At 50.0% G+C, this 25,292-nt stretch overlaps 1 protein-coding gene and 1 long non-coding RNA gene across 4 annotated transcripts in view; one reads left to right on the top strand and one right to left on the bottom strand.

Annotated features, from left to right (window-relative positions):
• DAB2IP (DAB2 interacting protein) overlaps positions 1–25,292 on the top strand; it is a 216,016-nt gene that overhangs the window by 35,508 nt on the left and 155,216 nt on the right. The window lies entirely within an intron of this gene.
• Positions 11,916–23,805, bottom strand: LOC134807720 (uncharacterized). Its single transcript, XR_010148867.1, has 4 exons — positions 23,359–23,805; positions 22,954–23,046; positions 18,186–22,079; positions 11,916–12,019 (listed from the first exon to the last, which is right to left on the bottom strand). It is a non-coding gene; the product is annotated as an uncharacterized LOC134807720 (long non-coding RNA).

Below are 25,292 nucleotides of genomic sequence, written 5' to 3'. Positions count from 1 at the left end.
TATTTGTGGCCAGAAAGTCCACAGAAACATCTGTCCCTGAGTTCAGAGAGGGCTGTTGAGCCTCAGAGGCCAAAAGGGAAAGAAAAAAATGAGGATCAAAAATATATACTAAGGTTGGGTGTGCTGGCTCATGCCTGTGATCCCAGCAGTTTGGGAAGCCAAGGCGGGGGATCACCTGAGGTCAGGAGTTCAAGACCAGCCTGGTCAACATGGTGAAACCCCGTCTGTAATAAAAATACAAAAAGAAAAAAAATAAATAAAGAAATTAGCCGGGTGTGGTGGTGCATGCCTGTAATCCCAGCTACTCAGGAGGCTGAGGCAGGAGAATTGCTTGAACCCAAGAGGTGGAGGTTGCAGTGACCTGAGATGGCACCACTGCACTCCAGCCTGGGTGACAGAGTGAGATTCTGTCTCAAAAATAATAATAATAATAATGTATGCTACAACACAAAGCATTTATATCACACTTTCTGGTGTGCAAGGTGCTTTCTGCAGAGGGTCCCCTCCCAGTCCCTCTGTGACTTTCTGCTGAGGAAACCAAGGCTCTGAGGAAACACAGCTCAGCTCCCATGGCTGGAAGGATGCAGCTCAGGACTTCCCTGACTCCCCTCACTCCAGGTCCAGTGCTCACGGGCAGGGCTCAGAGTGGCTGTTGGAAGGACGCTCTCCTTATTGACGGCTCCCAATTCAGAGTGAGGATTTTTTTTTCTTTGACATTCTTGTGTTGGAATCATTTTCCCTGTTACCATCATTGGATGAGTGTGAACTCAGGCAGTGGGGGGTGAGGGAGGTGGGACCAGGGAGAATGGCAGCATTCTTTGTTTTTTTTTTTTTTTTTTTTCTTGAGATGGAGTCTTGGTCTGTTGCCCAGGCTGGAGTGCAGTAGCGTGATCTCAGCTCACTGCAACCTCTGCCTCCTGGGTTCATGCAGTTCTCCTGTCTCAGCCTCCCGAGTAGTTGGGACTACAGGTGCATGCCACCACGCCTGGCTAATTTTCATATTTTTAGTAGAGACGGGGTTTCACCATATTGGTCAGGCTGGTCTCAAACTCCTGACCTTAAGTGATCCACCCACCTGGGCCTCCCAAAGTGCTGGGATTATAGGCATGAGCCACCATGCCTGGCCGGCAGTGTTCTTATGAACGTAGCGAACACCTGCGCAGATGGGTCAGGGGACCAGGTCAGAGATCTCTGTCCTGAAGTAGGAAGCCCCCTCTCCTTGTAGGTGACAGTGGCTGATACCTAGTAAAGACTCATCTTGGAGTGAGGTCTGATGGATGCTAGGGTACTGGAGGGAGAGGAGAGAGATTGATGATGGTCTGGTTTTATGTTCACATACTCCTATCATTCCTTTGGGTTTTTCTTATTTTTTTGAGATGGTGTCTTGCTCTATTACCCAGGCTGGAGTGCAGTGCCACAATCATGGCTCACTGTAGCTTGAACTCCTGGGCTCAAGCAATCCTCCCATCTGAGCCTCCAAAGTAGCTGGGACTGCAGGCAAGCACCACCATGCCCAGCTAATTTTTTTATTTTTTGTAGAGATGGGGTCTTGCTGTGTTGTCCAGGCTGGCGAACTCCTGGCCTCAAGCAATCCTCCCACTTAAGCAATCTTCCCACTTTGGCCTCCCAAAGTGCTGAGATTACAGACATGAGTCACCACCCCATCGTTCCTTTGTTACTTCCTGTCCTACTTACTGTTGCCTTATCAGTTTATCTGTCTCTGCCCCTGCCCCTGTCCTTAGACAGAGGCATCCTAGCACAGGTGCCTCATGGTTTTCCCCTCTGGGTGACCCTGGAGCAAGACCAACCTCTTAAGAGGGGAGGGGAGGGAATGTGAATAAGTAAATAAATAAGCAGATGAATGAGGGACTCTTCTCAGCATCTTTGGTGACCCTGTCTGACTATCACTGGCTGTAGAATGTGTGACAACTGAGTCTACCAGGCAACGGCTGTTTGCCGGGAGCAGCAGGACCCAGCCAGAAGACATAATGGAAGCAGGCCCTGGCCAGAGCAGGGACCTCAGAGCCTTTCCCGGCAGAGGGAACGCCATCAAAGCTGGCGCTGCTTCCGGGAGGAGAGAATTCCCAAAAGGCTCTGTCAGCCCCTCTGATAGGGATCTGCAGGGTGTGTGAGAGATTTGTTTTTCAGCCAGGATGTGGGGAGTTAAAAATAGACACCCTAATCCCTTGAGTTCGTGTCACACTTGACGCTGTGCAGAGCCCTATGGCTCCATTATCTCACTTGAGTGGCTCGGCAGCCTTTGACATGGGGAGAGGTTGCACTGCCCGCTTTATAAATGAGCGTGTGGAGGTGCGTGCCCAATTTCTTACTTGAGACTGTACCCCAAATTCAGTGGCAGAACCTGTCTGATCCTCAGCCCCTGAGGTCTGTGTTTTATATTCTTAGGAGAAGCCAGATGAGAGTCAACAGGCTCCAGGAGGGAAGCGGGTTGGTGGAAACAATAGGGGTAGATTTTTAAGCAAAGCAGCAAGGATGGCAGGGAGACTAAGAATGAATTGAGGTCCCAGGGAGCAAAGGCTCATGATGGGCTTGGGGAGCAGCCGAGGACTGTAACTGGTTGGAGCAAGAGTTGGGGGGGTAAGGTAGTGATGGGAATAAAGCAGAAAAGTACCATCAGGACCCCAAATCGAGGACCTAGAATGCTATGATAAGGATAGTGAACATAAAGCTATAGGCAATAGGGAGCCATTGAGGATTACAGAGCACAGTAGCTTCCTGCTGTAACAACCATGCATTGCAATGATGTGCTAACTGGCTTTGCTGTAGGTATTACTTTATGGTGTTTGACAGAATATATATTTTTTAAACCCTCAGAAGACACCTGTCCATCCTGACCTCTCCTTATGGAACCTTGCATCGTGCTAGGGGGAGCACCCTGTTTTCTGCTGCCTCTTGGTTTGGGGAGGAGCCCACTCTGGGGCAAAGTCTGTAACTAGGTTTCTCGGCTTTTTCTAGTTTTTGTTTGTTTGTTTGTTTGTTTTTGAGACAGCGTCTCGCTCTGTTGCCCAGGCTAGAGTGCAGTGGCGCAATCTCGGCTCACTGCAACCTCTGCATCCCAGGTTCAAGCGATTCTCCTGCCTCAGCCTCCCTGGTAGCTGGGACTACAGGTGTGTGCCATCACGGCCAGCTATTTTTTTGTGTGTTTTTAGTAGAGACGGGGTTTTGCCATGTTGGCCGGGCTGGTCTTGAACTCCCGACCTCAGGTGCTCCGTCCGCCTCGAACTCCCAAAGTGCTGTGATTACAGGTGTGAGGCACTGCGCCCAGCCTTCTAGTTTTTAATCTAGGTGCTCCTGGTTGTCCATCTATCTGTCCTCCCCATGGTGGGAGGAATTAAGTGACAGGGAGGAGGTAGTGGCTGAAGTTCTAGCCCGACCTGACTCACTGAAACTTTTACAGGCTGTCTAGTGCATCTGACACCCTGCCACTGACAAGCTCCCAGACCACCAGGATCAGTTTTCTCCACTTCTCACTTCCATCCCTCCCGCTTTGGGACCCCCATTCGGCTTCCAACTTCTCCAGGCATCCTGCACTGATTGTTCCAGCAACACTGACCTTTTCTGTACATTTTAGTGCCCATGGCCCTCTAACTTGTATGTTTATTAACTCTTTGCTCCTTCCCTAGCTAGGCCAAGGCCCCTGGTGGGCAGGACAGGAGCTAAGCAAGATGTAAGCTGGACAGACCATTGGAAATCTTCTGGTGCAATCTATCCATTTTAGAATTAGGGGGATAGAGGCCTGGGTTTGCCTAAAACTTCATGACAAGTTCCTGGCAGAGCTGGGATTCAAACCTGGATCTCCAGGGCTATCTTGGTCCTTGGCTGCAACATCACCCACTTCTCAGAGCCACCCTGCTTCTCAGCTCCAAGAGCCAAGAATTCCCGGCTCTGCAAGAATCCCAGTTTTGCAGCCTTGGCTCCTCCTGGGGCTGGGAGCCAGCAACGCCAAGCCTGCAGGTTCCCAGAGAGGGCTCCTGGCGTCGGTGTGGCTTAGTCACAGGGATGAGATCACTACTCACCTCTGGATAGGGGAGGATGCCAAAGTTTGGGAACTTTCACTCTGAGCCACTTGATTTTGTGTGTGTGTGTGTGTGTATAAGAAAAACAAACCTGTTGGTTGGGACTTTGTACTTGGCTCATGAACTGTGGGCTTGGGGAAGCTGCTGAGCCATGATAAGCACTTGTACTGTGCCATCTCACAGCTTCCCAGGATAGTGGCTCTGTGTTAGGAAGGAGCTTGGACCAGAGCCAGAACCTGGTGTTAGCATTTGCTCTGCCTCACATTGGCTGTGTGACCCTGAGTACGGTGCATGGCCTCTCTGGGCTGTAATGATAATACCTAGCAGCTCACACTTTCTGAGTACTTCCCATGGACCAGCCACTCGGCTCATCAGCCCATTTAGTTCTCACAATAGACCTGTGAGATCCTGTTTTCACCTCTGTTTTGCAGATGAGGAAACTGAGTCCCAGAGAGGAGGAGTGACTTGCCTAAGGTCACCCAGCTGGGAAGGGCAGAGCCAGGGTTTGAATGCAGGTCTTCCCAACTCCAAAGCCTCTCGTGTCAGGCACTCTACTGCCCTGCCCTCTAGCTGCAGGGCTACCTCCTAAGGGATTGTGGAAGTGTAAGTATGGAGAAACCAGGTGTAATTAAGCACGTGAGGGGTGGGAAGGTGATGGATGAAGGGTCTTTTTCTACACTGATATCGTTCTCCGTCTCCCCACTGTCCTTGAGTAGTGCTGTCCTTGAATAGTCAGAGGGGGGCGCAGAGGAGAGCAGGTACAGCGGTATGCAGGCTCCACGAGAGGAAGGGCATATTTGAAGATGATTTCACGGACCGCCAGTCCTGGGCCCATCTCTTTCCACCCCCTGTAGGTCACTGGCTTTGTGAATGTTGATTGTAATTCCTTTCCCATCCTCCCCTAGAAGGTATCTTCAAGGCAGGGGCTTGCTAAGGGATTTCCTTTTGAGTGGAGTGACCATAAGATTTGTTTGTTTGTTTGTTTGTTTGTTTTTGAGACAGAGTCTCACTCCATCACCCATGCTGGAGTGAGTGGTGCAATCTTGGCTCACTGCAACCTCTGCTTCCTGGGTTCAAGCAATTCTCCTGCCTGAGCCCCCTGAGTAGCTAGGATTACAGGTGCCTGCCACCACGCCTGGCTAATTGTGATTTTTAGTAGAAACTAGATTTTGCCATGTTGGCCAGGCTGGTCTCGAACTCCTGACTTCAAGTGATCTGGCTGCCTCAGCCTCCCAAAGTGTTGGGATTACAGGCATGAGCTGCCATGCCTGGCCTTGACCATAGGTTTTGATTCAGATTTGGAACAGAAATCTGTTGATGGCCACTGAATCCTGGGCTTGGAGTAGGAGCTAGGGGAAGCACCAAGTAACTCGTTCCCACCCCAAGGAAGCTGAGTACAGCAGACAGGCTAAGGGTGTGTGTGTGGTCTAAGGTCCATCAGACAGACCTGGCTTTGGGTTCTGGCTGCTCTACCTACCAGCTGTTTGACCTTGGACAAAGTTATCTTATTTCTCTGATCCTCAGTATTCTTAACTATAAATTGAGGATAATAATACCTATTTTTTAGGGCTGTTATTATATTATTATTATTTTTTAATTTTTTGAGACAGGGTCTCACTTTGTCGCCCAGGCTGGAGTGCAGTGGTGCGATTTCGGCTCACTGCAACCTCTGCCTCCTGGGTTCAAGTGATTCTCCTGCCTCAACCTCCTGAGTAGCTAGGATTATAGGTGTGTGCCACCACAGTCAGCTAATTTTTGTATTTTTAGTAGAGACAGGGTTTCACCATGTTTGCCAGGGTGGTCTCGAACTCCTGGCCTCAAGTGATCCACCTGCCTCGGCCTCCCAAAGTGCTGGGATTACAGGCATGAGCCACTGTGCCCAGCCTAGATTAAAATTATACATGCAAAGAAAGAACACAGTACAGTGTCTGCACATCATAAACATTTAATAAATGCTACAGTTTTGTTATTACTTATTATTTGCATTATTATTACTGATGGTCTTCTTAATGCACTTTATAGCAGTCTTGGGATCCTCTGGCCATACCCCTTTCCAGAACTTACTGCCTTTGGTGAAGGTAGTTCTGGGTAGGGGAAGATCTGAATTAAAGAGTCAATCTACCAGCCTGGGAAACATAGGAAAACCCTGTCTCTACAAAAAAAAAAAAATTACCTGGGGCTGGTGGTGTGTGCCTGTAGTCCCAGCTACTCTGGAGGCTGAGGTGGGAGGATCGCTTAAGTCTGGGAGGAGGTTGAGGCTGCAGTGAGCCGGAGCCATGATCATACCACTGCACTCCCACTTTGGTAGCAGAGTGAGACCCTGCCTCAAAAAAAAATTATTATTTTTAATGTGAATGATTTTTCTCTTGGAGATACACAGGGTCTCAAACTGGCCAAAAAAAAGGTGTCTGAACATGGGTTTTTAAGGGAGCTGCTTTGATCAATAGAGAAAGGGGATAATAGAGAAAAAGATTTCTTTAAGGTGCTTGAAATTTATCTTTTGCATGGTATCCACAGTCCCCGTGAGCTTGTTTCTGCTGTGTAAGTCACCGGGGTGAGTGTTTGTTGAAGCAGGCATGCGGGGTGAAGGTGGGGCAGGGCGGAACTCCAACAAGTCTCAGCTGCTGCTCCTCCCTCTCTCCTTTCCGAGAACCGCCAGGGTCCTCCTTAGAGAGAGAGCCTGCTCAGCCTTTGGGGAAGCCACAAATTGGTGAAGTTGCTGTAGACAGCAGTGTGTGTGTGTTTGTGTGTTGTGTGTATGTGTTGGTGGGGGGAGGTAAGAGGTCAAGTGGGTTTCCCAGAGGAAGAAAGGCTAGAGCCAGGCCCAGGAGGACAACTGCTCAGGTTTCTGCAAACAGGATTGCAAAATCACTTTTCCCGAGCTTACCCAGTTCTCCATCAGAGTCTTGCAGCCAGGTCAGCTGGGAGCCCCCAAGCTTGGCAGTTAGGACACTTGGGGAGGTGGGGGGAGGGGGGATGTCAAATCCTGCCTCAGTTTCCCCATTTGTCCTGGCTATTCCTAGAGCCCCATTTATCTAGGCTATGCTTTTGGACAGGAAACAGAGGGATGTGGAAGGAGAAGATGCAGGTTTGGGATAAGAGTTGAGTCTGTCACTTCCCACTGTGTGCCCTCAGGCAGGTCCTTCTGCAGCTGCCTGGGCTCCTCAGTGTTTTGAGGCTTCGGTGAGGTAATGTGTGTAAAGCGCTTAGCACAGAGCTGGCATGAAGTAGTGTCTGTAATTATAAACCACTTTGGCCACTGTTGTTTTTAGCTTGGGACCCACCTTACCCCGACCTGACCGCCCTCGCCTCTTGCCTTCCCTGGAGTTCCTGTTTGTTGTTGACATCCTCCTCACCAACTAGCGCAGGGATTTTTAAAGTATTTATATCCTTGCTGGAATTTCTCTTTGCATTGTTTAGTTAATTACCAAATTGAATTACGGCAAATAATTTCACTTCCTTTCCAGTGCTAGGGCGGGAAGTGGCCCGGTGCCTTTTTTTTACTGTGATTGAGATGATTATTGAGATATCTGATGATGATGATGTCTCCTTCCCCCGAGAGGTTCGCTTCCTCTTAGATCAGCTCCACTGGCCCCATAAATCAAGGCAGCAGCCACGTGCTTGGAACATAAATCTTGTCGAGGATGTTGATGTGTTCGGCCACATGTGGTTTTTGGTGTTTGGGCAACTTCTCGCAAACTCGCGGAGGGATAGTTGAAAAGGCTCCCTTTAAATACAGAACAAATGACCTGTGCACTTATTGGAGAAGTGCTGGGATAGTTGAAAAGACTCCTTTTAAATATTCAGAACAAATGACCTATGCACTTGTTGGAGAAATTCTGTCCAATGGCATACAAATTAAAAATCAAGGCACAGGGAGAAGGCTTCAGATGGCAAGAAATCAGTGGCTCTTCTCCGCAGCTTGATAGTGTTGATGGTGTTGGCTTCTGCCCTGTCCCTCATGGCTCTAGGGTGGAGAAGCAGATTGGATAAAGACATGGGGTTGAAACTGATGTGCTGGGGGGCTTCAGATCCCTGCCCTGCCACTTAGTAGCTGCGGGAATTAACTGCGGCCACTTAATTTTCCTGGGTTCTAAAACAAGGGATACAAGATAACCAGCTTCATAGGTCTATGTTGTAATAGTTTTGCTTCACACAATGCCTGGCACATGGTAAGCACTGGTAAGTATGCCATTACTTTTAACACAGGGATCCTCATCATGTTCTTTACCCAAAGACCCTTCCCATCCTACCTTTCTAGCCTTGACCTCCTTCTTGCAAGATGATAACCAGGACCTAATGTGTCCAGGACTCTCCCACCTCTGCACTTCTTTCTTTTCTTTTCTTTTCTTTTTTCTTTTTCTTTTTTTTTTTTGAGAGGGAGTCTCACTCTGTTGCCCAGGCTGGAGTGCAATGGCATGGTCTCGGCTCACTGCAACCTCTGCCTCCTAGGTTCAAGTGATTCTCCTGCCTCAGCCTCCCAAGTAGCTGGGATTACAGGCATGTGCCACCATGCCCGGCTAATTTTTGTATTTTCAGTAGAGACGGGGTTTCACTATGTTGGCCATGCTGGTCTCAAACTCCTGATCTCATGATCCACCTGCCTCGGCCTCCCAAAGTGCTGGGATTACAGGCGTGAGCCACCACGCCCGGCCCCACCTCTGCAATTCTGTTGTGCGGTTTCTACTATTTGGAACATCCCCTATTTGGTCTCTGCCCATAGAATCCTTTCTTTTTCTTTCTTTCTTTTTTTTTTTTTTTTTTTTGAGATGGAGTCTTGCTCTATTATCCAGGCTGGAGTGCAGTGTTGCGATCTTGGCTCACAGCAACCTCTGCCTCCCAGGTTCAAGCGATTCTCCTGCCTCAGCCTTCTGAGTAGCTGGGACTATAGGGGTGCACCACCGCGTTCGGCTACTTTTTGTATTTTTAGTAGAGACAGGGTTTCGTCATGTTGGCCAGGCTGGTCTTGAACTCCTGACCTCAGGTGATCCACAAGCCTTGGCCTCCCAAAGTGCTGGGATTACAGGTGTGAGCCACCGTGCCGGGCCTCTTTTCCTTTCAGAAGTTATCTCAAGCACTGTGCCCTCCATGAAATTTCCTATGGCCCCTCAACCTTAACTGCCTTAGTGTATCCTTGTTACGCCTTATGTCTGCAATAGTTGTCGGCCCAAGTATGTTCCATGGAATGGTAACCTGGTAAGATGCTTTGTAGAAAAGAAGGTTAAGAAAAGGCTGCTGAATACTTTATGTACCTATTTTGTATAGTACCAATCCACATGAACAATTTTAAAGGTTCTGAGAAATCCTGCAGTAAAGAAACCTGCTGAGATTTGTTTACTCCAGAACTTTCCAAACCTCTGACTGTAGAACACTTTCTTCTTGGAATGCCTATTGATAAGCTTTGCGACACTCCTGGAGAGGTGGCGTTGTAGACATCTATATAACAGTTTGATGCTATCTCCTCTTATAATGAAGGAAACCAAAGCCCAGAGAACTCAGTGACTAGCCTCAGGTAAATCCCAGTGTCTACCACTCCATCACCTCTTGGGTCAATTGGCAGGTCCTTTATAATGAGTGTCCAAGGCTGGGTGGCAAGGAAGGGCTGGACATGGTAGCCAAGGACCTGCTTTCAAATAACTTTCTTTCTTTCTTTCTTTTTTTTTTTTGAGACAGTCTCACTTTGTTGCCCAGGCCAGAGTGCGGTGGCACAATCTCAGCTCACTGCAACCTTGGCCTCCCTGGTTCAAGCGATTCTCCTGCCTCAGCCTCCCGAGTAGCTGGGATTACAGGTGCGCACCACCATGCCCGGCTAATTTTATATTTTTAGTAGAGACAGGGCCTCACCATATTGACCAGGCTGGTCTCGAACTCCTGGTCTCAAGTGATCCACCTCCTTTGGCCTCCCAAAGTGCTGGGATTACAGGTGTGAGTCACTGTGCCCGGCCTCAAAGATCTTTTGGCCTTGTCGAGGTGGCGAGATGGACATATGGAATAGAGACAGATTAACTGCTAATCTTGTGTCCCTGGGCCCATGTGTAACAGGAGCCTTGGGACCCTGTTGTGTCCCTGCCCAAGAAGGGACATGAGAGTCAAATGTCCTTTGAGAACCCAGCCCTGTCCCTGGGCCTGGGACCCCAAAATTCGACCCCACCTTCCTCCCACCCTGATCCCTGGGGATTCCTGTGGCCCTATGTGGTTGCCTCCTGCAGGATGCAGGCGAGGGAGGGGCGGGAAGGCTGCAGGGAAGAGAAGAGCCTTCTGTTTATTGAGGCACAGCCTTCTCCTGCCTTTCTGGGGGAAAATGCTCTCTTTTAGAGTCCTCTTTTTTATCTGAAATTCTCTGGGGAGCAATTACCTGACAGTGGGAATTATCTGCCGTCTTTATTCTAGTGCCTGTCTGCCTGAGTTCCTTCTTGGAGTAATTGATTTTGGTAATTCAGAGCTTCTGAACGTTTCTTAGGGGAAGGTGTGGGTGCAGAGGCAGGGGGATACCCACATAGGCGTTTTTAAAGGCGTTGGCGGCTAGCGGCTCTGCTGGTGGTGGTTGGTGACAGGGATGGAACAGTATTTTTTAGCTTTGAATTTTTCCCCACTTATACGGAAGGTGTGTGGGTTGCATGGGAGCGCTCCTGCCTGTGGAACTGGGGCGGGTTTGCTGAAGGGAAGTAAGGAGTTGAAAGGCAAATTGTCAGGTCTGATGGGCTTGATCACTCTTCGCCACAGGCAGGTCAGTCCTGAGTACCGGCCCTGGCCCGACCCTGGCCCTCACCGTCAACCTTTGGTCTGCCAGGGAGCCTGGGAGGTGGCAGAAACTCCTTGGAGAGCCTTTAAAGAGAGCAGCGGCTCCCAGTTGGCTTGACCTTTCTGCTGGGCAGACCGAGGTACTGGCTCCAGACCCTGCTGCCCCAGGCACTGCTGTCCCCTGGGAGAAGAGGGCTGGCCAGGGCACCTGGCTTAATAGGGGGACAGAGAAGGTCATGAAGGGTGGACCTCAGTGTGAGGGGCCTGGGTGACTGGAGAGGTTTATCTGTTCCGTGAATAAAAAGGGAGTAGGGTGGCCAGGCACGCTGGCTCATGCCTGTAATGCCAGCACTTTGGGAGGCCGAGGTGAGCAGATCACCTGAGGTCAGGAGGTCGAGACCAGCCTGGTGAAACCCTATCTCTACTAAAAGTACAAAAATTAGCCAGGCATGGTGGCACGCACCTGTAATCCCAGCTACTCAGGAAGCTGAGGTGGGAGAATGCTTGAACCCAGGAGGTGGAGGTTGCAGTGAGCCGAGATTGGGCCACTGCACTCCAGCCTGAGCAACAGAGCAAGACTCTGTCTCAAAAACAAAACAAAACAAAAGGGTGAGGGGAGTAGCGAGTAAATTTGCTCCTAGAAATGCTCCCCTAGCTAATTCCCCAATTTCAATTGAGTGAATACTCTGGATGTGGGAGGAAGAGCTTGGACTAGAAGCTTCCTCAGGCTCTCTCATCTCAAGCGTTCTGTGGGAGGGACAGCCCAATACAGCGGTTTCCGTGGAGTCTCTCTTCTCTGCACCTCACCCAAGGGAAAGGAACCTGTGGGGCACTGGTTTGGGTCCAGCCCCAGAGGCAGCCTGTCCTTTGTCATAGTGACCACCCTCCCCACTGAGGTCTGGACACTGCAGCTCCATTCCATGGCCTTCGGCCTGGTGTTACTTGGCGTTTTCATTCCTATTTTACAGATGAGGAAATCGAGGCCCAGGGTGATTGGTTCACACCATGAGTTAACAGTGGGGCAAGGCCTCATACCCAGTCTCCTGATAGCTGGTCCAGGATTCCTGTGAGCCTGAATGGGGGGTCAGGAGCTCATCAGATGCCCAGTGGAAGAGCGGGGTGCATACTCACATGGGAGGGGAGCTGGTTTCTCTGGTTCCATCGTAGCTCTTAGCTGGATTTTCAACTCCATGGCTGGTTACTTGAGTCTATGTTTAATCACCTGCTAGACTGAGAAGCCCCTAAAGGACAGGGACCTTTTGTCACATTGGGATCACCTTTTGTGGCCAGCTCAGTGCTTGCATGAGGTCAGCCAGGGCGCTTTAGGTACAAGACAGAAGGCCCCCCTCAAGCTGGCCAGAGTGGAAGGGATTTTATGGGCTCACCTACCTAAAAACCCAAGGAGGCCCAAATGGATTACGATGGGATTATCTGTCTGTCTGTCTCTCTCTTCCCATTTCCCCCCAGTTCTGGGTTCAGTTTCTCCACTGAGCTGGGAATGGGGAAAGGGGAGTCCCCAAGGGAAATGAGGGTGCTGGCCCCAGAAGAAGGAGGGAGCAGACACAGGCAAAAACAACAAAAGCCTCATAAACATACAATGTGCATGTCATGAATGGTAAATTCAATGGATTTTTTTTTTTTTTTTTTTTTTTGAGGCAGAGTCTCGCTCTGTTGTCCAGGCTGGAGTGCAGTGGCACAACCTCGGCTCACTGCAACCTCAGCCTCCCAGGTTTAAGCGGTTCTCCTGCCTCAGCCTCCTGAGTAGCTGGGATTACAGGCGCCTGCCACAATGCCTAGCTAATTTTTGTATTTTTGGTAGAGAGAGGGTTTCGCCATGTTGGCCAGGCTAGTCTCGAACTCCTGACCTCAGGTGAGCCTCCCAAAGTGCTAGGATTACAGGCATGAGTCACTGTGTCCAGCCAAATTCAATGGATTTTTGTAGAAACATTTTTTTTTCTCCCAAAAGGAATTCACGCTGTAGGCGTGACATCCAGGTGCACATCAGCTCCTATAACTAAACAGAGCAAGCCCTGTGCATTGAGAAAGATTCTGAAACCACATCTTGGCTCAGCAGAAAAGAGCATCATAATCGGTTTAATTATTTGTGCCTTTGCCTTGGTGGTGGGGGTGGCGGGGCAGGGGCTGTGTGTACGGCATCCCTAATCTGGTCCCAATTTTGGTGTTGTAGAAGTACTTTTAAGAGTTGAAAACAATTGGATTGAACCTAAATGATGTTGCAAGATTTCCCCAAACCTTAAAGAGCCAACTATATGTGGTTGGGAGCCCTTTCTGACCGGCTGTGATTCCATCCTAAGGACTGACAGATAAATTATTATGTGGAGGCCATGATGAAGGGTGATTGTTGGAAGGTGTGGCTCTTGGCACTCTGATGGCTCCAGGGAGAGCTTCGTGTCCTTTGTATTGTTTTGTTTTGTTTTGAGACAAGATCTCACTCTCTTGCCCAGGCTGGAATGCAGTGGTGTGATCTCAGCTCACTGCAACCTCTGTCTCCCAGGTTCAAGCAATTCTCATGCCTCAGCCTCCTGAGTAGCTGGGACTGCAGGTACGCGCCACCACATCCCGCTAATTTTTGTAATTTTTGTAGAGATGGGGTTTTACCATGTTGCCCAGGCTGGTCTTGAACTCCTGGCCTCAAGTGATCCTCCCATCTCTGCCTCCCAAAGTGCTAGGATTACAGGCGTGAGCCACTGAGCCTGGCCTTCATATCCTTTAACTGTGACAAGAGTGAGCTGCATGGCCCCTGCCTGTGCTAACGGTGTCAACACATATTTATTCAGTGCCTACCATGTATCAGGCACAGTTTTGGGGCAGATTGAGATAAATTTATCCCAGATTATATGTCACACTTCTGAAAGAGGAGATGTTGGAAAAGGAGGTAACTCTTAAGATTTTTTCCTAGTTGGGCCTTGGTAAGAATTGAAAATGTCCTTACACTTGGGTGGAGTATGTTGTGATCCCAGTAATGATTTTCGGGAGCACGTGTAAACCACCTCTGGTGTCTGAAATTCCACCATTAGTGATTCATTCCTTTGGGGTAAGCATTGCCGTTTCTATTAATAGCTTAGGTATTAGGTACTAATGGGATACTAAATAGAGATCTCATTCATCGCTAAGGCCTCCTTAGGTAGGAAGTTATTCTTTGTTTTTTCTCCCATGACAAGGCCCTAAGAAGAGAACCCCTATTTGGGTGGAAGTGGAAATGGAGTTAAACTGGGATACAACATTGGGTTGGTGGTGGAAGCCAAAGTATGTGCATTATAAGACGTGGTGCCTGCCCCACCCAGAGTGCTAAACTTAGCAACAGTCAAAAATTGTCATCATTGAATCACTTTTAGTGGTCATTGTTCTCCAAGTTTGGATCCTGAAGGCAGAACAAGAACTAAAGGTCCTTCCCGGCTCTGACCCCCTGCTGCAGCCTTCCGGATCCAGCCGCTCAAATGGGCGGCTCCGACTCCCGCTGCCTGGGCCAGCTGCTGGAGGAAGTTGCTGGAGCCCTGGCCAGGCTCCCCTGCCCTCCCACCCTTCCCAGCTGGAGGTGTGGCTGTTTGCTTCCACCTGTTTACTTTCTGGCTTCTAGCAGCTCCTTCCACACTGAAAATGCCAGCCACTGACTGGTGCACAAACGCCGACCATCCCCCTGCTCCACATGCAGTGTGGTTAAAGGTGTGTGTGAGCTCTGGAGTCTGAATGGGTTTAGGATGAGGCTTGACCTGCTGAGTAACTGAGCTGCTCTTTGCTGACATTCCCATCTGTAAAATGGGATAACAGTGCTAACCCCAGTAGGTTCTTGGAAGTATCAGTGAGGTAGCTAATACATATCAGGTCCCTGGTTAAAGACCTGGCATGTAAAAGGAGCTCAATATATGTAAACTTTGATATTATGTTATTGCTTGGGGCCTTGGCCGCCACCCTGGGGGGGTCCTGCCCCTCCAGCTGCCCTCTCTTGCCTTCCCAGACACTGTGCTCTTCCGGTGGCTCAGATGTTTCTCTATTGAGACTTCTCTGTTGACACCGCCTGACCCTCTGAGGTCCTACCCCGGGTACCCTCCTCACCTACCAGCTCTCACCTGGGAGCCCCACCCATGCCCAGGGCATTAACAACCCCTGAACCTGGGCTACTCCCAACACAGTCTGTAAACCTCCCCTGAGCTCAGATGGAGAGAAGTGCTTTTCACTGGCTGCTCTAAAAGCACATCAACCAGCCCAACATGAAAGGCCCTTCCTTTCTCCTAACAACCACTTCCTCTCTCGCGTTCACCTGCTCCCCCAGGTCCCAACTTTCCTCTTTGAGGGGAAGACCGCACTGGCCAGCCCCTGGGACAGGGAACCACACCCAAGCGTTTCCTTCCTTCCCTTCCCTTTTTCCTACCTGCAAGTCTGGTGGTTCCCCTTGGGCACCATCTCCTACACCCCATCCCTGCCCTCACTGCCCATTAGGGGACAGCCCAGCCACAGCCCCTTCTGGTGCAGCTTCCTGTTTTCTCCACGCTGCCTCCAGGGGGAGTCCCTGGACCTTGGTCTGAGGGGTCCCTCCCCTGCTCAAGGTATAATCAAGTCCCTGCTTGAGGGACTCCCTATTTTCCCTGAGATATAATCCAGACTTCTCAGCTCGGTTTTCAGGGCCCTTCTTCCAAATTCCAGTAGGATCCTCCTTGCCAACAGTTCCTTCCTATGTGCCCAGGAGCTCAGCTGACTGAACAGCCCACTCCATGGCCTCTACCTGTTAGACTGCCTTGCCTGTGTTTCTCAAAGTTCCCCTGCCTGGTGTGCCTTCCCCTCAGCCCGGTGCCTGCCTGTGGATCTGATCACATTCACAAAGCCTGCAAGGGACGTAGGTCCTCGTGCAGTCCAGTCCCCTGTCTCCCATCAGAATATCATGGCTGTTTGTATTTCTTTTTTTCCTTTTTTTTTTTCTTTTTTTTTTTTTTTTGAGACCGGTCTCATTCCGTTACCCAGGCTGGAGTGCAATGACACAATCTTGGCTCACTGCAACCTCCACCTCCCAGGTTCAAGCATTTTTCAAGCAATTCTCCTGCCTCGGCCTCCCAAGTAGGTGGGATTATAAGAGCATGCCACCACACCTGGCTAATTTTTTTGTGTGTGTGTGTATTTTTAGTAGACATGGGGTTTCACCATATTGGCCAGGCTGGTCTCGAACTCCTGACCTCAAGTGATCTGCCTGCCTTGGCCTCCCAAAGTGTTGGGATTACAGATGTGAGCCACCATGCCTGACCCTGTTTGTGTTTCTTTTTCTTTTTTCTTTCTTTTTTTTTTTTTTTTGAGATGGAGTCTCGCTCTGTCGCCCAGGCTGGAGTGCAGTGGCGCGATCTCAGCTCACTGCAACCTCCGCCTCCTGGGCTCAAGCGATTCTCCTGCCTCAGCCTCCCGAGTAGCTGGGACTACAGGCGTGTGCCACCACGCTCGGCTAATTTTTTGTATTTTTAGCAGAGATGGAGTTTCACCGTGTTGGCCAGGATGGTCTCGATTTCCTGACCTTGTGATCTGCCTGCCTCGGCCTGCCAAAGCTTTGGGATTACAGGCGTGAGCCACCGCACCCGGCCCCGTTTGTGTTTCTTACCCTCCCCTTGGCTCCTTCCATAGAAGCAATACTTTTTGCAGTCTGGGAATCTCTGGGGTCTACAAGAGGGGGATCTTGCCTTCTAGGAAAACTGCCTCTCAGGGGCAAGATGGCTGCCTCCAGAAGTGTGTGCTTTGAGGAGGCCAGGATGGGGACCTCCAATACCTGACACAGGGCAGAATTCTATTCCTTGTGACTCACTGTCTCGAAGGTTACGTGGGTTTTGTCAGATACGCTGGGCTCCATGGCCGGGAGCCCTCCACTGCCCTCGTATCGGGGCTCTGCTTTCCTATCTCTCTGTCGGGAGGTAAGATTTCTACTTCTCAGGGCTGGGGCTGCCGGGTGGATTGAGCAATGGTGTGGGTGAAAGCAAAACAGAAGTACACAAACTAATAATTAACAGATGTCAATTGTTAATAGCTGAAAAATACCACCACCACCGCACCCCCTGCCCCCAGGAGGGAGGACAGCAAATGGTCACTTGATCCCTTGGAGGAGATTATTTCACAGCCAGCTTGCGGCAGGTTTGGCCAAGACTGTGACAAGTACTGTGGGGTTTATGGGCAAGGGGGATGGGAATAGTGCCATTGCCAGGGCTTTGACTTACTTTGATTCCCTTGTTTAATGCTCACAGCCTTAAGAGTCAAGGGCAGAGGCATTCCTGAGAATGAGCATGTGGGTGCCTGGGGGTGTGCACGTGGGGCGCCCTGGGTCCCATCTGCCGAATCTGAGCCTTGCGCCATCTCTCTTAAGCAAGTGAGATGCTTACTTAAGAGAGCAATTTTGCTCTCTTTCTCACCTCAGTTTTGCAGATGACATTGGCTTGACATGCCTGAGGTCAGCCCCAGATTGCCAAGCCAGGGTCCTCGCTGTGACACGGCATGGCCAGTCCCTACCCTAGACCCAGGTCGCAGCCCCACCAGATTTAACATCCAGGGGTGGTGCAGGGCCAGTGGGGACTTTACCTAGCTTGAGAGGCCTCCTCTTTGAGGCAGGGCAACCCCAAGGGTAGGTTTTAAGCTTTCAGGTTTAAGAGTTCAGTTTTGTTGTTGTTGTTGTTCTTTTGGTGGGGGGTATAGGGTCTTGCCCTTTTGCCCAGGCTGGAGTGCAATGGTATGTTCACTGCTCACTGCAGCCTTGACTTCCTGGGTTCAAGTGATCCTCCCACCTCAGCCTCCAGAGTAGCTGGGACTACAAGCATGCACCACCACACCTGGCTAATTTTGGTATTTTTTGTAGAGATGGGGGTCTGGCTATGTTGCCCAGGCTGGTCTTGAACTGCTGGGCCTCAAGTGGTCCACCCACCTGGCCTCTCAAAGTGCTGGGATTACAAGCATGAACCACCATGCCTGGCCAGGGTTAAGGTTGTTTTGTTTTGTTTTGTTTTTGAGATGGAGTCTTGCTCTATTGCCCAGGTTGGAGTGCAGTGGTGTGATCTCAGCTCACTGCCACCTCCGCCTCCTGGGTTCAAGTGATTCTCCTGCCTCAGCATCCTTAGTAGCTGGGATTACAGGCACATGCCACCATGCCTGGCTAATTTTTGTATTTTTAGTAGAGATGGGGTTTTGCCATATTGACCAGGTGGGTTAAGGTTTTGAGTTTACTTCACATCTGTAAGCTGCTTCTCTCCTTCCTTTGCCTCCATGTTTGTACATTTTCTAATGAGAGAAACCATCCATTTGTTCTCTCACCTGCCTTGGGCCCAGCCCAGTTAGTTCTGTCTGGACTGCAGTTCCCACCCCTCAGCCCCAAGACTTGGAGGTACCTTAGATTCACTCCTCTCCTAGTGCCACCAGCTCACTACCTACCTGTGCACCTGTTGGCCCTGGCTCAGGTGTCACCTTCTCCATGAAGCAGCTTTTCCAGGCAGAGTCTATGGTTGTCTGTGCCACGGACCCAGTGGGGCTGCCCAGAGGCAGGAGCTGGTGTTGTTCCTGGTGTCCCCAGGACTGACCAGGTTAACACCTGGCAGCTTGTAGGAGTCACAGAGGTTCGTGGCAAGGAGGAAGGCACGCACCTGAGGAGCAGGATGGAGTGGTGGCTGAGATTGCTGAAATAGCCTACGGCCAAATCCAGACCATGCCACTTACAAACCAGCCTTGGACAAGTCAGATCACTTCTCTGAGGCTCAGTTTGCTCATCTGTAAGATGGGGAGGTAAAAATACAGTCATGTGCCACATAATGATATTTCGGTCAAGGACAGACTGCATATATGTTCGTGGTCCAATAAGATTTAGCACCATATTTTTACTGTATTTTTCTATGTTTACATACATGAGTATTTACAATTGTATTGCAATTGCCTACAGTATTCAGTACAGTAACATGCTGTACAGGTTTGTATCCTAGGAGCAGCAGGCTACCCACCATCTAGCCTAGGCGTGCAGTAGGCTACACCATCTAGGTTTGTGCAAGTGTACTCTATGATGTTCACACAACAACAAAATCGCCTAATGATGCATTTCTCAGGACATATCTCCATCATTATGCAACACACAACTGTACCTACCTTCTGGAATTACTGAGAAAGTTAAAAGACAGGAACGTACGTGAAGCATTTAACACAGTGCCAGGCACGTAAGTCTCAATAAGTATTCATTTCTGTTGTGGGGATTTAGGGGGCTGCGAGAAGAGCACGCTGCTATAAACAGGCCTTCCTGGGCCAGGATCTCGGAGGCTAAGCACTCGCACTGCCTGCCCCATCCAGGGCATGGATGAGGGGCTGAGATGGGGAGGGAGGGGCCCTGCTTTGGCAGTCAGCCCCTCTGTGACGTGTCCACATAACATCCGTAGGAAGTTATTGTTTTTCCCCATATTTTACAGAGGAGGAAGTAGAGGCTCAGAGAGAGAGGCTCAGAGAGGTGAAGTCATTCACCCCTGTCACACAGCTGGGAGCTGCAGTGCCAACATAGATGCTACCAAAGTGGCTGGGCTTTTTTTTTTTTTTGACACAGAGTCACTCTTGTCGCCCAGGCTGGAGTGCAGTGGTGGGATCTTGGCTCACTGCGGCCTCTGCCTCCTGGGTTTAAGCGATTCTTGCGCCTCAGCCCCCGAGTAGCTGAGACTACAGGTGCGCACCATCATACCTGGTGAACTCTTTTTTTTTTTTAATTTTAATTTTAATTTTTACCTTTTTAGTAGAGACAGGATTTTGCTATGTTAGCCAGGCCGGTCTCAAACTTCGGACCTCAGGTGATCTGCCTGCCCCGGCCTCCCAGAGTGCTGGGATTATAAGCGTGAGCCACCACGCCTGGCCAATGGCTGGGCTTTGAATCTCCCTTTGGCAGTGAGGTTTGGGTTCTGCAGTGAGTAGGTTTTGGAGTTTGGGCTGATGGGATGGCAGGATCAGGAGGGCTTTCTGCTTTTTTTTTTTTTTTTTCCCAATGATGCCAATTCTGAACTGTTGCTTCCTGGGGCACCACAGGCAGGGAGTCTGGGCCAGTCTGGCCTTCAGCCCTATTTGCTGTGACCTGTATGGTGTGTGTTTATTTTAATATGTGATCTAGTTGTCTCCATTGAACAATCAGGATTTTACATCCAAATCTGGTAGCTTCTTGTAAACTTGATCTTCCGGCCATCGTGGGCCCACATTCCAATAGGACAGTGTGGGCTGGAGTGTGTTCCCCATTTAGCCTGCCTGGCCAAGCCTGCTTCTCTCCTTTCCTTTCCCTCCTGGCTCACACTGGCATTTGCGTTTGTGATTCCTGAGCCAAGTGGGCTATAGGGCTGGGGCACACATGGGGTGTGGGCCCTGGGAGCCCCCTCTGAGGAGCTCCCTACTAAGAAGGGCAGGCAGAATTATGATTCAAGGCAAGATGAGTGGCCCCAGAGAGATGTCTAGACAGTGCTTGGGGCTTTCAGAAATGTTAATGTGTTCAGAGGAGGGCATCCAGTGACTTGGCACACGTTTAATGAGCTCTTGCCTTGTGCCTGGCACTGGGCATCCCTGGAGGCTGCAGAGATATATTCAGGACACAGACTGTCCTCAGAGAGCCTGTGTTTCTGGGGGTGAGGGCATCCAAAATGGGCTTTCATGGAGCAGGATATTTGTATTGGTAAAAATGAAGATGTGAGGCACTCTGGGCAGACAAGATAGTGTAGACCAAACTTCAGACGAGAAACCTTTTTTTTTTTTTTTTGAGGTGGAGTTTTGCTCTATTGCCCAGGCTGGAGTTCAGTGGTGCGATCTTGGCTCACTGCAACCTCCACCTCCCGGGTTCAAGTGATTCTCTTGCCTCAGCCTCCCGAGTAGCTGGGATTACAGGCACCTGCCACCATGCCCAGCTAATTTTTATAGTTTTAGTAGAGACAGGGTTTCACCATGTTGGCTAGGCTGGTCTCAAACTCCTGATCTCAGGTGATCCGCCTGCCTCAGCCTCCCAAAGTGCTGGGATTACAGGTGTGAGCCACCGCGCCCAGCCAGAAGAGAAACCTTGACAGCACCCCCTGGTTTGAGCTTTCGGAGAGTGGCTCTTGCTCAAGAATGACGAAGGCACAGGAAGATTCAACCTGGAGAAGCACTGACTTTGGAGGAAAAGGTTCTCTTGTGTTTTGAATTTCTAAAGACTTTTAATCTATTTTTTAAAAAATAGCCTTTATTTTTTAGATCAGTTTTAGGTTCACAGCAAAATTGAGCAGAAAGTACGAGATCCCATCTACTCTCTGTGCTCACACAAGCACAGCCTCCCCCACCATCAACATCCTGCACCAAAATCTGCTTCTTAGTCTATAAAAATGGCATGTCATGATTTTGTTTATTAAAAATAAAATCAAATATTATAGACTGAAAACTAAGCCTTTTTTCTTCATCCCTACTCAACACACACACACACACACACGCACACACACACACAGAAGCATATGTAAGAATCTATCCACCCGGGAGATCATCCCACACATCCTGAAGTATCCCGTGCATCTTCACCTCGAGTCCATGGTGTCGGTATACACATTTCCACCTCGCGCTGCAGAACGGTCACACAGGATTCCATTTTCAGGAGAGACTATAATTTATTCAACCAGGCCCCCTGTGACGGACACAGACGTTGCTTACAGTTTTGGTGCTTTTTTTTTTTTTTTTGTCTGCTGCTTCAAACCGGAGTGCATAAACATCCTTGTACATCTGTTCTTACATGCCTGTGAGAGTTTATCTGAAGGATAGCATGTAGAAGGAGAATCTATGAATTTAAAATGGACGTTTATGGATTTTTAACTTTTGATCCATGTTGCCTACTCACTCTCTGCAAAGACTGTGGCTGTGTACTCTCCTGGCAGCAGGATGTGAGAGTCGGTGGGTCATGATCTTCCTGTGTATGAAGAGCGGGGCTGGGCTAGGGCTGAGGCAGAGTTGGGGTGGGCCCCTGGCAGCAGAGTCTAGCCAATGCGTGGGAGGCCTTTGGAGGGCATTTTTCTCAGTGCTGCCTTGCACTTTCATGCACATGTATATATCCATAGAATAATATGATTCTGTTTAAATTTCTTTTTTAAAGTCATGTATCGTTCTGCAACTTGCTTCTTTCGTTCAGTAAGATATTTGGACACATTTTTCTAATTCAGCTGTAGAATTCCACCTCACTGTCTCTATCTGCTGCGTAGAACTTTCTGCAGTATGAGATTGACTTAGCCACCCCTCCGTGGGGGTTCTGCTTCAGGGAACATCCTTTGTGGGTCTCGTCAGGCTTGGGTGCCAGCATCCCTCTGTCTGCAGGAAGCACATTTATGAGGAAAGTGGTCATTGCTAAGAACGACACTGCTGTTATTCCTGCCACGCACCTGGAGCAGAGGTTGTGGTTCTTGCCTTGGCCTTGGCCGTGGGCCTGGCCCTTCTCTGAGTTTTCTCAAGCTCCATGTGGGTGCAGTGAATCTGCTGACTTTGTTCCTGGAGCTGAGTGGAGATGCTGGCTCAGGGCTTCTCCTAGCTCAGAGAGTGGCTGTGATGTGATTCCTAGCCCCCCTTAGTCATCCTAGCAGACTGGATTAGGTGGGCACACCCCCCATCCTAGTGATCCTGAGGCAGATGCCCCCCTGCCCAGGTGTGAACAGACTCTGCCTCTGGGTGGAAGGTTGGCACAAGCCATGGGGTCACCCATTTATCTTCTAGCGAGATCTTCCTCCAGGTTTAAAAGAGACCCTGTAGGGCACCTGGTCCTGGCTATGGTTGTGGTGGTTGGAGGTGATAAGGAGAGAACTTAGGGGCTGCTGGTGGCCACTGCTGACAGCTTCTGCTAAGGGTGGGAGGCACTGGAAGACTTTTGAATCTGCAGAGTGTGGGCAATCAGGGAAGGCTTCCTGGAAGAGGTGGGACTGGGCCCAGTGGGAGTTTTAGAATGAAGAGGCAGTGTCTCTGGGCTCCAAGGCAGCCCCTCGGCAGGGGCAGGGGAGGGAAAGCGGGGCATGCAGAGGGCCTGGCAAACCTTCTTTAGAGAGGCTCTTTGGCTACCTGTGGTTGCAGGATGACCACTTGATGTCCAGAAAGCTACTAAAGGGGAGATTTGGAACTGGACAGACTGGGCTCAAACCCTGACTCTGTTGTTACCAGCTGTGCCAGTCACTTACCCTCTCTGAGCCTCAGTTACCTGGTCTGTAAAATGTAATGATAACAGTTCCTTCTTCACAGGGCAAGTGGGACGGTGGCTTGAGCTCCTGTTTGGAGAACTGTTGGCACCGACCTGCAAAAGGTGACAGGTGTGGTCACACCTGAAGGTAACCCAATCACTTGGGCCTGGAGTGATGGCTAGAGTTGGCCATGGTGTCTGGGTGAGGCCAGAGACACTTCCCTAGTAGAACCCCCCAGACTCAGTGATGGACCCAAGGTGCTGGTGAAGGCGACAGAAATGATGGGATAGATTCCCTTTCACTCTTGGGTCCCACCCCAGGGGCCCACCTCGGGGCCCTACCTGCAAAAAGCAATCCCTCAGGGACATTGGACAGGTGAAGAGGCTTTGAGGGCATGACCCAAGTTGGAAGGTGCCCTGGAGTACCTGGGGAGAAGGAAAGCCTGGCCGGCTGATGGCAGAGGGTGGTGGGGGTGACAGCCAAGCTTCAGGCTTGGTGCTTCTCTCAGAAAATGCGGCCATAGATGATGTCCCCAAGCAACATTGGGTGCGTCCTCATGGCGCCCTTTCTTCCTGGGTAATTAATGGTGCTCTCATCCCCCTGAGAGGGTGGTGGTGGGTATGGCGGGCTGGCCGGGCAGGCGCCGGGCAGACAGTCAGAGCCCACTCCAGTCCTCCTCGTCCATTTATTACCTGTCAGCTTTGCTCTTTCTGAACATAAAATAAGTGCCTGGGAGGCGGCCAGGGCCCCTGAAGCCCCGAGCTGGGCTGTCTGGGGCACTCTGGCTCCAGGGAGTCATTCCCTGGAGGCTTCTGCTAAGCTCACCCCACTGAGGGGCTTCAGATAAGCTGGGACAACCAGGCTGTGGGCACAGGCTGGGTTCCTCTGTGATGTCACTGAGGCAGGTGGGTGGAGATGCAGGACTGGAGAAGGTCAGGGCCTCGGCAGCCAGTTAGAGGCCAGAATTTGGGTTCTGAGACAAATCCTCCTCTTTTCCCTTAAACCCCCGCCTCTCAGCCAGGGCTTCTTAACCAGGGCTTCCGGGACCCAGTGAGTCTCAGGATGGACTCCAGAGTGTCCAAGAACTGGAATAGGAAAAAAAGAATCCCACTGTTATTTTCAAGAACCATTAATTAGAATTACAAATGGTAATTCCTGCAATTATAAATGTAGATGATCAACCACAGTGGCATTAGCCATTCTACGATGTTGCAGAAATCATAGGAATTGCAGAAATTCTCATGTCCTATTATTGTGGACCTGATAATAGGACATGAGATACCCAGTTGTCATGGGTATCCTAAAATAACATTTTTGTTCACCGTACTTCAAAATTACAATAGTTATTAGCCCCAGATCTTGTTCTCTAAGGCATTAATAAAGAAGCACATATATTGCTATAGCATTAAAAATATTTTGGGAGGTGGAGGCAGGCAGATCACAAGGTCAGGAGTTTGAGACCAGCATGGCCAACATGGTGAAACCCTGTCTCTACTAAAAACACAAAAAAATTAGCCAGGCGTGGTGGCAGGTGCCTGTAAGCCCAGCTATTTGGGAGGCTGAGGCAGGAGAATTGCTTGAACCTGGGAGGTAGAGGTTGTAGTGAGCCAAGACTGTGCCACTGCACTCCAGCCTGGTCAACAGAGCAAGACTCCATCTCATAAAAAAAAAAAAAATTTTTTTTTTTTGATAACCAGGCATGTGCCACCACACCCGGCTAATTTTTGTATTTTTATTTATTAATTTTTAATTTTTATATATATTTTTGAATGGAGTCTTGCTCTGTTGCCCAGGCTGGAGTGCAGTGATGCAATCTTGGCTCACTGCAACCTCCGCCTCCCGGGTTCAAGCAATTCTCCTGCCTCAGCCTCCCGAGTCACTGGGATTACAGGTGTGCACCACTACACCCAGCTAATTTGGGTATTTTTAGTAGAGACAGGGTTTCACCATGTTGGCCAGGCTGGTCTCGAACTCCTGACCTTGGGCAATCCACTCGGCTTGGCCTCCCAGAGTGCTGGGATTACAGGCATGAGCCACCGCGCCCGGCCTGTTTTATGTATTTAAAAACATTTTTCTGAGAGGGGGTCCTTAGACCTTACTAGAGCCCAAAGGGCCCATGGCACCTAAGAAAGGTAAAGGGCTCCTGCTGAGGCCCAGGGAGGGGCCCTCACAGGCTGGGGGCTACCCCATGCTGACAGGGATGAGGTGTTTGACTGTCGAATGGACTGAAGTCTGCACTGGGCAAGGCTGCTCTTTGTACCCATCTCTGTGCTGGCCTTTGGGGGACAGCAGCTCCTGGTGAGAGAGGACCTTGCCCTCCAGGAGCTCCTGGCCTGGTTATGGGAGGGGGCAAGGCACA

The sequence above is a fragment of the Pan troglodytes genome, chromosome 11 (genome assembly GCF_028858775.2).
Source record: "Pan troglodytes isolate AG18354 chromosome 11, NHGRI_mPanTro3-v2.0_pri, whole genome shotgun sequence".
NCBI lineage: Eukaryota > Metazoa > Chordata > Mammalia > Primates > Hominidae > Pan > Pan troglodytes.
The sequence above is the reverse complement of the archived record's forward strand: the minus strand, read 5'-3'. Positions and strand labels throughout refer to the sequence as shown.